At 39.4% G+C, this 9,151-nt stretch overlaps 1 long non-coding RNA gene across 2 annotated transcripts in view; it reads right to left on the reverse strand.

The window, feature by feature from the left end:
• The window catches only part of LOC116090157, a 26,874-nt gene extending 20,921 nt beyond the window's left edge, over positions 1-5,953 (reverse strand). For both annotated transcript variants that reach the window (XR_004118590.1, XR_004118589.1), the window contains exon 1: positions 5,737-5,953. This is a non-coding gene — a long non-coding RNA (uncharacterized LOC116090157). The remainder of the gene's footprint in view (positions 1-5,736) is intronic.
• Positions 5,954-9,151: the final 3,198 nt, after the last annotated feature.

Raw genomic sequence — 9,151 nt, forward strand, 5'->3', positions numbered from 1 at the left:
AGGGGAGGAGGAGGAGGAGGACAACAACGACAACTACAATTCCTTTGGAGCTGGAGTGCTTTGTTTGCTTTGTTTTAGGAATATTCTTTTGTAGGTTATAAATGTTAGGCTCAGTGTTGCATAAGGCGTGCTATGCAAAGAAAACCTGCTTAAGCTGCCACAATGGTTCTCTGAGCGGGTCCCTCTCTTCACTCTGGCTCTTCCTGATCAGCCTTCTGCTTGTAAAACATTAGCAACTCTGGAACTACTATGAAATGCCACGTTCAAGAAGAAAGGCTGAAAGTGTGAAACTTTATTAAGCCCCAAACCAGTTTCATTTCTATATTGGAGAAAATGGAACATCTGTTTATGGCTGGGAATTAGAAACCCTACTTTGGACTCTAAAAATCCAATTTAGAGAGCAAATCACTTCTTAAACTTACCTGCTTATCTCTGTCCTCAATCCCTTCCCATTGAGAAATCAAGAAACTCCAGGAAAGTTGATGTGTTTCATGGTTCTCTCAAGCATATCACACACACACACACACACACACACACACACACACACACGATTATTTCTATGATTGTTATGCACCAACTCCTGCTGTAGATTTTTAGCAATTGAATCCAGAAGTTTGTGCATGGCTTGGTTCAAGAGTCAACAGTAAGGCAAGGCTTATTGCCAACACTTTTCTGGCCTCTCCTTCTTGAAAGAAATTAATATTTTACTTAGAATCTCTTAATTACTACCATTTCTGGTAAAAATTTACTTTAATGGTGCAGTTATGGCTGTCTTCCTTTGTGCTTACTGGCAGTGAGCTTTGAAGATAATAGTGGATTCTGATTATGACCTAAATTGTTTGTTTGCCTGATCCATCGAGATGTAAGGAGCCTCTGCCACATACGCCTGCTGCTCAGACTGACCTACCCACACCACCGAGACCTATGATGCTCTGCATGCTTGGATCCATGAGCTAAAATAATTCCTTCCTTTTGTTGCTTCATTAGGTGCATTAGCATAATGATGAGAAACACTTAAAAGAAGCAAATAAATGTATTTGTCCTATGAATCTAAAAATATGCGAGAATTTAAACCAGATCACCCAAGTGCCATTCAGCTATTGTAATTCAGTGGCTTCGAAGCCTGAAAGACAACCTCGTCCTTGTCTCTTCAGAATACAGTGCACAAAAGGCAAGAAACTGTATTTGCTCTCAAAGATTTGATTAAAAAAATAGGTATGGTAAAAGTATTAGTTACTTTACTGTTGCTATGACAAAATACCATGACCAAAGCAGCTTAAGGAAGAAAGATTATTTTGTCTTCTGGTTCTAGAAGGGGAGACCCCAATGTGGGAGTGAAGCATGAGAGCTGGGGACAGGAGCGGGAAGCCTAGAGAGCACATTTCAATGGCACGTAGGGAACAGAGAGCAGGAGCTGGAAGTGAAGTGAAGCTGGAAGTGTCCAAAGCCTATCCACAGTGACACGCTTCCTCCAGCTAGCCATCCAGTCCTAAGAGTGTCATAGCCTTCCCAAACAGCACTGTCAAATGGAGACCAAGTGCTGAAGTACCTGAGCCAATGAGGGACATTCTCCTTCAAACCAGCACAGTACAGTCAAGTAGAAAACCGTTAACCATGGAGTTATTTGGTTTCACTAACTGTACAAAAAAATAAACAAACAAGCAAAAAAAAAGCAAATGAACAATAGCAGTTGTCATCATAAGGAAAAGAAAAACTGGAAAGATAAAATATGTCTCAGATTTCAAATCAAAATAAACTGCAGTGTTTTGGGTTTTTTGACATTTGTATATTTTTAAACCAAATTCATTACTTTACTTTTAATTTATGTATGTGTACATACATACAGGTATATCATGTGAAAATATATCTTTCTATAATTTTAGTCAAGGAGCAAAATTTTATATAATATGAAACTCATTTTTATTCCCAAAGGATTTTTAACTGTAATAATACAATATTATTACATATTATTCATATTATATATTATGGATCATATATTATATATCATATATCATATTGTATATTATATCACATGTTACACATTACACATTACATATTATGATTGTATATTACATATTATACATTATACATTGTATATTATACTAGCAAATAATACAAGTTGAGAAAGATATTTTCTCATTATTTAATCTCATTATGAGATTAAACAGAAATGAAGATACATTATAATCATAAGAATACAAGTTTGAAGTCTATCATGGTTCTAAGTGTTACCCGGTTTAAAAAGAAATATTTTCCTGAGCATTTAGAACAACCTACTGGATTGCTTGAAAGTCCTCAAAGAATACCATTGTCTTGCTCTGAAAACACAGCAGACTGACTTTAACTGACCTAATAAGCTTGTTTCTGAGAGCCTTTTAGCTTTGTTTGTCTCCTGAAGCCGACTTCTCTAAAATCTGTAGATTCTCAAGTTTGTTTCCTTAATCCTTAACACTTAAATTCCACACACCCAGTAATCTGGCCTCGAAGAAGCAAAAAATCAATTAGGAATTGTGACACATGGTGATATGCTTTAGCAATTATGTCTGTCCTTAGCAGCAGGCTCATCTTTTACTATGGCAAGGAAGTTGATGTGTCACTTAAGTTTTCCAGTGGCTTAGAGCAACTTTGCTTATTATCCATTACCAGTCTGACTCCTCCTTTTGAGGCAAAGCATGTGACTACAGCTGACTTAAATCTGTAATTATATAGGGTGGCTTACTGGGTTTGCTATCTACTGCTCTGTTTGCATCAGAAATAATGCGATTTCCTTCTGTTCTGAAACTCCCTGGCAGCAAGAATTATTCTGAGATGCCTGCTAACTCCTACAGACAGCTCCAAGTATCTAAGAACAAGAAGCTACTGCAAGGTAGACTGTGTGCCCACCGCTCCCCACTGTGTAATGAGATTGGGACAAACAATGGTTTTGCTTACTCCTATCTTCCACATCTGATATTGGTGGGATGCTAAGATTTATGGAAATATGTACAATTGGAGCCTTGAGTTTGTTACTGGATAAATTACCAAACATGGTGTATCTTGATCAAATCATCCTGAACTCTGTAGACATCTTAGAGTCAGAAGTTCCTGAAGGAAGTTTGTTCAGGTGTCAGTGTTTTATGAACACTGACCAAGCTGTAGGTCCTGAAAACATGAAGCCTGTGGTGGGAGGGCAGAGGTGTAATTTAAGGTTTCCCAAGGAAGAGAAGGCCTTTCTCAGGTAGGAAACAGACATAGTAAGTATGTCCCATGTTAAGAGTGACTGGGGTAAGGAAGTGGGGCATACATGACTTAGGCTACATCAGAGGTCACTCATTCTCTAGGTAAAGGAGAGGGGCTTGGTTAGTGTGTGAACCACACTACATAACTGTTGTCAGGCTGCCTGTTATCCCTGGGGGGTTGTAGGAGCACAGATGAGAGAGATGGGACATGGGGATATGGGTGGAGCTGAAGCTGAGCATGTCCTCACTTTGCTTGTGGCCCTACCTGCTCAGGGCATGGTTCCCTGGAGACCCCGGGTATTTGTCACTCCGAACCCTCACAAGCAAGTCTTAGGAAGAATTTCAGTAGTTTGTATGTGATGGAAACAGGCTGATTTCATTTGGTCAAAACAAAACTATAGTAGTATGAAAAATATAGAAAGCAACAACAACAACAACAAAAACCAAAAGTTCTTTGCAGTCTCCTCAAAATGTCCCAGGTCCTCTCAGTGCCAGATCTGCTTCTTTTTGTACTTGTACAGGATAATTTTTCATATGTTTAAAATTACATCCGAAGAAATCCCACAAATCAATTTGATCATTTTCCATGTATAATTTATCCAATAGTCCGTCAAAAATTAATACAGAATGGCCATTTTTCAAAAAGACAAGAGAAAGTGGCTTCAATTCTGTACAGTGTTTTCTTATTAAAAGGCTGGGGAAAAAAAGAACAACACACTTTGTTGTGTAGAAGAAGGCTTTTTGAAGGCTATCATATAAATCAAAAACACCGTCTATTTTCCTTCTTCTCACCTTGGCATCTGTGTAATGTCGACTGAGGCCTAACCCTGACATTTATGGCTGTAGATACAACACAGATGGTAGAGAAGGAGACGAAGGCCAGAAAGCTGGCTCGTGTCTGCCCTGGGGAGGCAATTTGCTTTATCTTCATGAAGCTATTCCCAGGCTTCAGAGTAAACTAAGGTATAAGGTATGGGATAGAGGAAAATGGGAACATAAAATCCAATTACTGGATGGAGAAAGGAAAGGAGGGAGAGATGGAGGGACAGCAGCAAGGCAGGCAGGCAGGAGAGAGGGGGCGATAGGAAGAAAGAAGAAAGAAGAGAGGAAGGCAGAACCAAGAAGCGAATGAAAGAGAAGGAAGAAGGGGGAAATGAGGGAAGGGGGAAGGGAAACAGGAAAGACTAAGAACATGGGTCAGCAATGCCTTGCTTGCCTAGTGTGTGAAAGACGTGGGTTCAATGACCACCACCGCTGCTCTATGAATGGAAGCAGGAAAGGAAAGAAAACAGGGTAGCCCTGAAGATTAAGTAAATAGTGCCAGCTTTGACTAGAGAACTAACTTGCTGTGTGAATTTAAGCAAAATAATTCTCTCACACAACCTGCAGGTTCCTCCTCTGTATATTGACAACAAGCATGGTGTGCGTGTGTGTGTGTGTGTGTGTGTGTGTGTGTGTGTGTGTGTGTGTGCCAGGAGCCATGGCCTTAACCATGGCCTTGTGGAAAATTACTAGCTTATACATACAGCCCTGAGAGAGCATGTGTAGTCTAACAATAAGAATATTTGTGGGTGTGGAGGACACTGTGACCCTTGGTTCCTGGAACTGAAGATTGCCACCTGGCTTCCCTTGCCCCAGGCTCTTCCCCCTCCCTTGAAGCTTTCTCCTGCTTGTGCTTATATTGCCATCCCTGAAGTAAAGTTCTTCAGAGCTTGATCAGACAACTGTTTTGCTCTCATTCTACGTGTCTCTTTTCTCTTTTGGTCTCTCTTGCCCCTGCCCTAGGTCCCTGTTGAATGCCCCATGGGTCGGGGCGTGTGTGTGTGTGTGTGTGTGTGTGTGTGTGTGTGTGAGAGAGAGAGAGAGAGAGAGAGAGAGAGAGAGAGAGAAAGAGAGAGACCACATGCTTGTGGTAGGTATATGTGTATATATATGTATTTACATATATACGTATATATACACACATATGTATGTACATATATATACATATATATGCATATACAAATATATGTATATATGTGTGTATATACATATGTGTATATATGTATGTATATGCATATATGTGCATATATGTATATGTATATACATATATGTGTATATATAACACATATACATATATCAATGCACACATATATATTTACACACACACATATAGAGGACTGAATGAGTAAAGTTAAATGCCTGATAACATCATAAAAGCAAAATGTATACTATTATTACTTGGTTGTTATAAGACTACTAATTTTAAAAAGAAACTACCACTAAAGATGCCATTTCCTATACAATCGGTAAACAATTGAAGAAATTTCTTTTCTACTCAAGAATAGTAACTTCTCAGCTCCATTCACAGTCTACTTGGAGCAGCCACTTGGGTACACTCGCCAAGAGAAATGCTTCCTAGGGTCCGTCCAAGATGCCAGGACATCTGAAGCAGACTGCAGATTGAAGGGAGAGACAACATTGATCTAGGAAGGAACCTTCAAAAGCCCTTTCTCTAGCTCTGTTTCTGCATACTCACTTTTGGGAAACTTGAGAAGTTTAAATAAATGCTGCTCAGCAAAACTTGTTGCGGTTCCTGCACCACACTCCGAGAGAGTGAGGCGAGCTATCCTTAACCAGATAGACTCTGTAAAGGCAAAATACAGCAGCCAGAGAAAGCTCAGAGGTTTACATAATCCTCCTGAGATGGGGCAGGAGGGCTGGCTTGCCTCTGTTTATACTCACTCAAAAAATTCACTACAGGAAGGATCTAAAATGAACCCTTCTAGAATGTTTGTGTCTAAAAGAGAATTCTAGAGTCAGAATTGCAGAGCTCTCAAGGATGCAGAACACACCTCAGTGGAGGCCACTCTGACTTCTTCCAGCCTGCATACCTCCACTGGGATCCTCCCCTACCCACACTTCTCAGCTATGACATGCAGAGAGCTGTAGTTCCTTTCTTACATGATGTAGATTCACTGATCCAGTATGTGTCATGCTTAGGATACCCCTGACAAAGCCAAGTACTGAGAAACTGTGAAAAACTTTGACATTACACTTACCTAATGAGACAACTTCGTTTTATTTTGAGAATCTAAACTGACTCAGATCACACATGTACAAAAACAGGATCGAGATCTAAGAAACTGAATTCAGCACTTAGCACTGTTCAAGTGTACCTTGGTTAATTGTCAAAAGATAATTTCGTTACTACTAATTCACTCCCAAACCTTGCTCATTACCCTGAAGCTAATACATTGTCAAATGAACACTTAAAAACAGTTTATTTCCTCTTGATACTGCCCAAGACAGTGGCCATGGCTGCCTCTCTGTTTATGAACATGATAATTTCTTCAGTAGTGATTCAGAAAGAATTTTTAAACTTCCATGTCTTCAGAGTTTTGAAAGCATATATGAAGACTATTGAAATATGGATTCAGAAAAGAAATCAGTGTGGAAAATAAATGGTGGCATTGCCTCGCTGCAATGCCTAATTGTGTTCTTTTCATGTATGCTAATTGCTGGATCACCTATTGTGGCTTTGTCCTAATTTTATTCATGGTTTTCTTGTCTGTTCTCTGGGGAATGGATGGATGGCTCTGGCATACATCTCCCTCTCTTTTGAAATCCCTAAGACCATCAAGCCATTTAATTATTTTTAGTAATGACTTGGTAAATGCATAAGACATTCTGCTTTTTTATGTCTCATTCTGAATTCAGATTCAGATGTTTTCTCTTTTCCTTCTTTTTTTTCTTTCTTTTCTTTCTTTCTTTCTTTTTTTTTTTTTTTATTGCTTAGTTAAGAATATCACCCACCGCTCTCTTTTTGGAAGGATTCTAGCAATACCTAAGGACATTCTGAGGCTTTTCCAGGGTGAAGTCCTATTTTCTTTCTTGTAAAACACTTAAGGTGACTTCTTTATTTTAGTTTTGGGTCTATGATCCCCCAACCAAAACTGAGGACTGTCAGGTAACTCTGTCCAAGGGCCCTTTCCCAATTCTGACTTACTTTTAGTCTTCCCATTTGTTTCTTTCTTTATTGGTGACACACATAAGTATTTATCTCCACAAAAACCATGTAGCTTTTCCATTATTTCCTAATGTCCACAAAGAAATATGTACTGATTTGAATAAACTGTTCTCTTAGAGTCATGATAGGGAGTTAAACCTCATTAGATATATTAATATTACAAAGCATTCAGAGGAGTCTTTCCCACAGAGTAAAGATACAAAGTATTTAGTAAATAAAAATAAGCCAATTAAAGTAATTTATTACATGTAAATTATTTTATAAGAATATGTTTTAAGTGAGGAATTTGAATAATGTAGCCTAAAAGGTGGAAATTTTTATAGTGAAACCATAAAGTAAAAATGTTGGTAATCCAAAAAACATTTTATAACAACTTCTTACTTGCTTTATTTAGTCCTGAGTTCCATCCTTCCTAATGTGGCCATAGAGCAGTGGGTCATGGGAAAGCCCAGTCTGTTTACCATCTCCATATTCTCTCTTATTTCCATACTTCCCATTTCAATTCAGCCTTATCTGAACTCAAACCTCCTTCCAGTTTCTCAAATACAGTGAGAATGAAGTCACCTCACATAAATCTGGCTATACTGGATGTTTATGGTGCATCATAAGCATCATTGAATCCTGCATCTGAGAGGGGGTCATAATTCTAGTGAGATTCCATAGTCTAGATGACTATTAAGTTGATGGGGGCAGGAGGAAGAGCAAGAGGCACCTTTACGTTCTATACTATAAGACACATTTCTAGCCTAACACAGCTATAATCCAAATAGTAACTTAGTAGGAATGAGAGATTCAGAGGCACTGGTGCATGCAACCTCGCTGCTGAGATCCCCCTCCCAAACAATAATGAGAAAAAATGCAGGAGTCATTAAAATAAAAACACCCACACTATGAATCTAGGAGACAAAGCTGACCTCCTACCCAGAGGGACAAGCCTTACCCTTGGAATGGTTCCTGGCATCATTCTGGCTCACTGTAAACTGCATTCTCAAGCAATGCTTCAGGAAGTCAGATCTTCTGAGGTTTTAGTCCTCTGGCTTCCCAGCTTGCCTGCTCCCAGAATCAAAAGCAAAATTTAAAGACATAATTCCCATCTCTGCTCACTGGTTTGTGTTATGACAGGCAGTGGTTACAGTCTTATTAAAACAGAACCCCTACCCATCCCAACACACATTTGTTCTTCCAAGGTTTCAGACTGTGGATTGCTATACCTCCTCTTCCACGTATTCCCTTCTCAGTAACAGAAGTGAAGAGTGTCACCAACTATTACTGCAGTCCATATCATCTGGAGTCCTTAAGATTCTGTCACAGAATAGATAGAAGTGACACATTCTAGATTCTTTTTCCTAGGGAATGGAAGAGGGGAGAGACTTCTACATACTCCTGGAGTATCTTATCCTCTTCTCTGCCAGTCTACATTATCTCTCTTCTACCCTAGTGGGTGGCATTATATGTATGAAGATGACTTCTGTGAGTACCTCATGTAGCTCTGAGTGGTCCTTCCCTCTGTGCCAGTTGCTCAATTGCAGACACATCAGAGTAATGGCTTAACCTGAGCTAAGAGAACTGACTGAGTTCCAGTATAAACATGTGCTCCTGGAATAGCAGAGCCACCTCTGCAACTCCGCTGCTCCCTGCTTACATGAAGATAAGCATACACTCAGGCATTGTTTATGGGCAAGTTTAGAACTCCAGGGTAAGATGTCAATTCGATGTGTCTTGAAGCTGGCACTTAGTAGACTTCTCTCAGGTTCACCAGTTAATTGAGTCACTAAGTTGACAGGAAGTGCTACAGTTGACAGGAAGCCTCAGGAACACGTAGGGAAATTGCATTCTCATTTTACAGGTGAGAAATATGAGGCCTGAAAGATCAAATGTGGATTCTGTCATTCTCCCATCAGTTACTGTCAAACCTTCTGTCTAA

Source organism: Mastomys coucha, unplaced genomic scaffold (genome assembly GCF_008632895.1).
Source record: "Mastomys coucha isolate ucsf_1 unplaced genomic scaffold, UCSF_Mcou_1 pScaffold15, whole genome shotgun sequence".
NCBI classification, from domain to species: domain Eukaryota; kingdom Metazoa; phylum Chordata; class Mammalia; order Rodentia; family Muridae; genus Mastomys; species Mastomys coucha.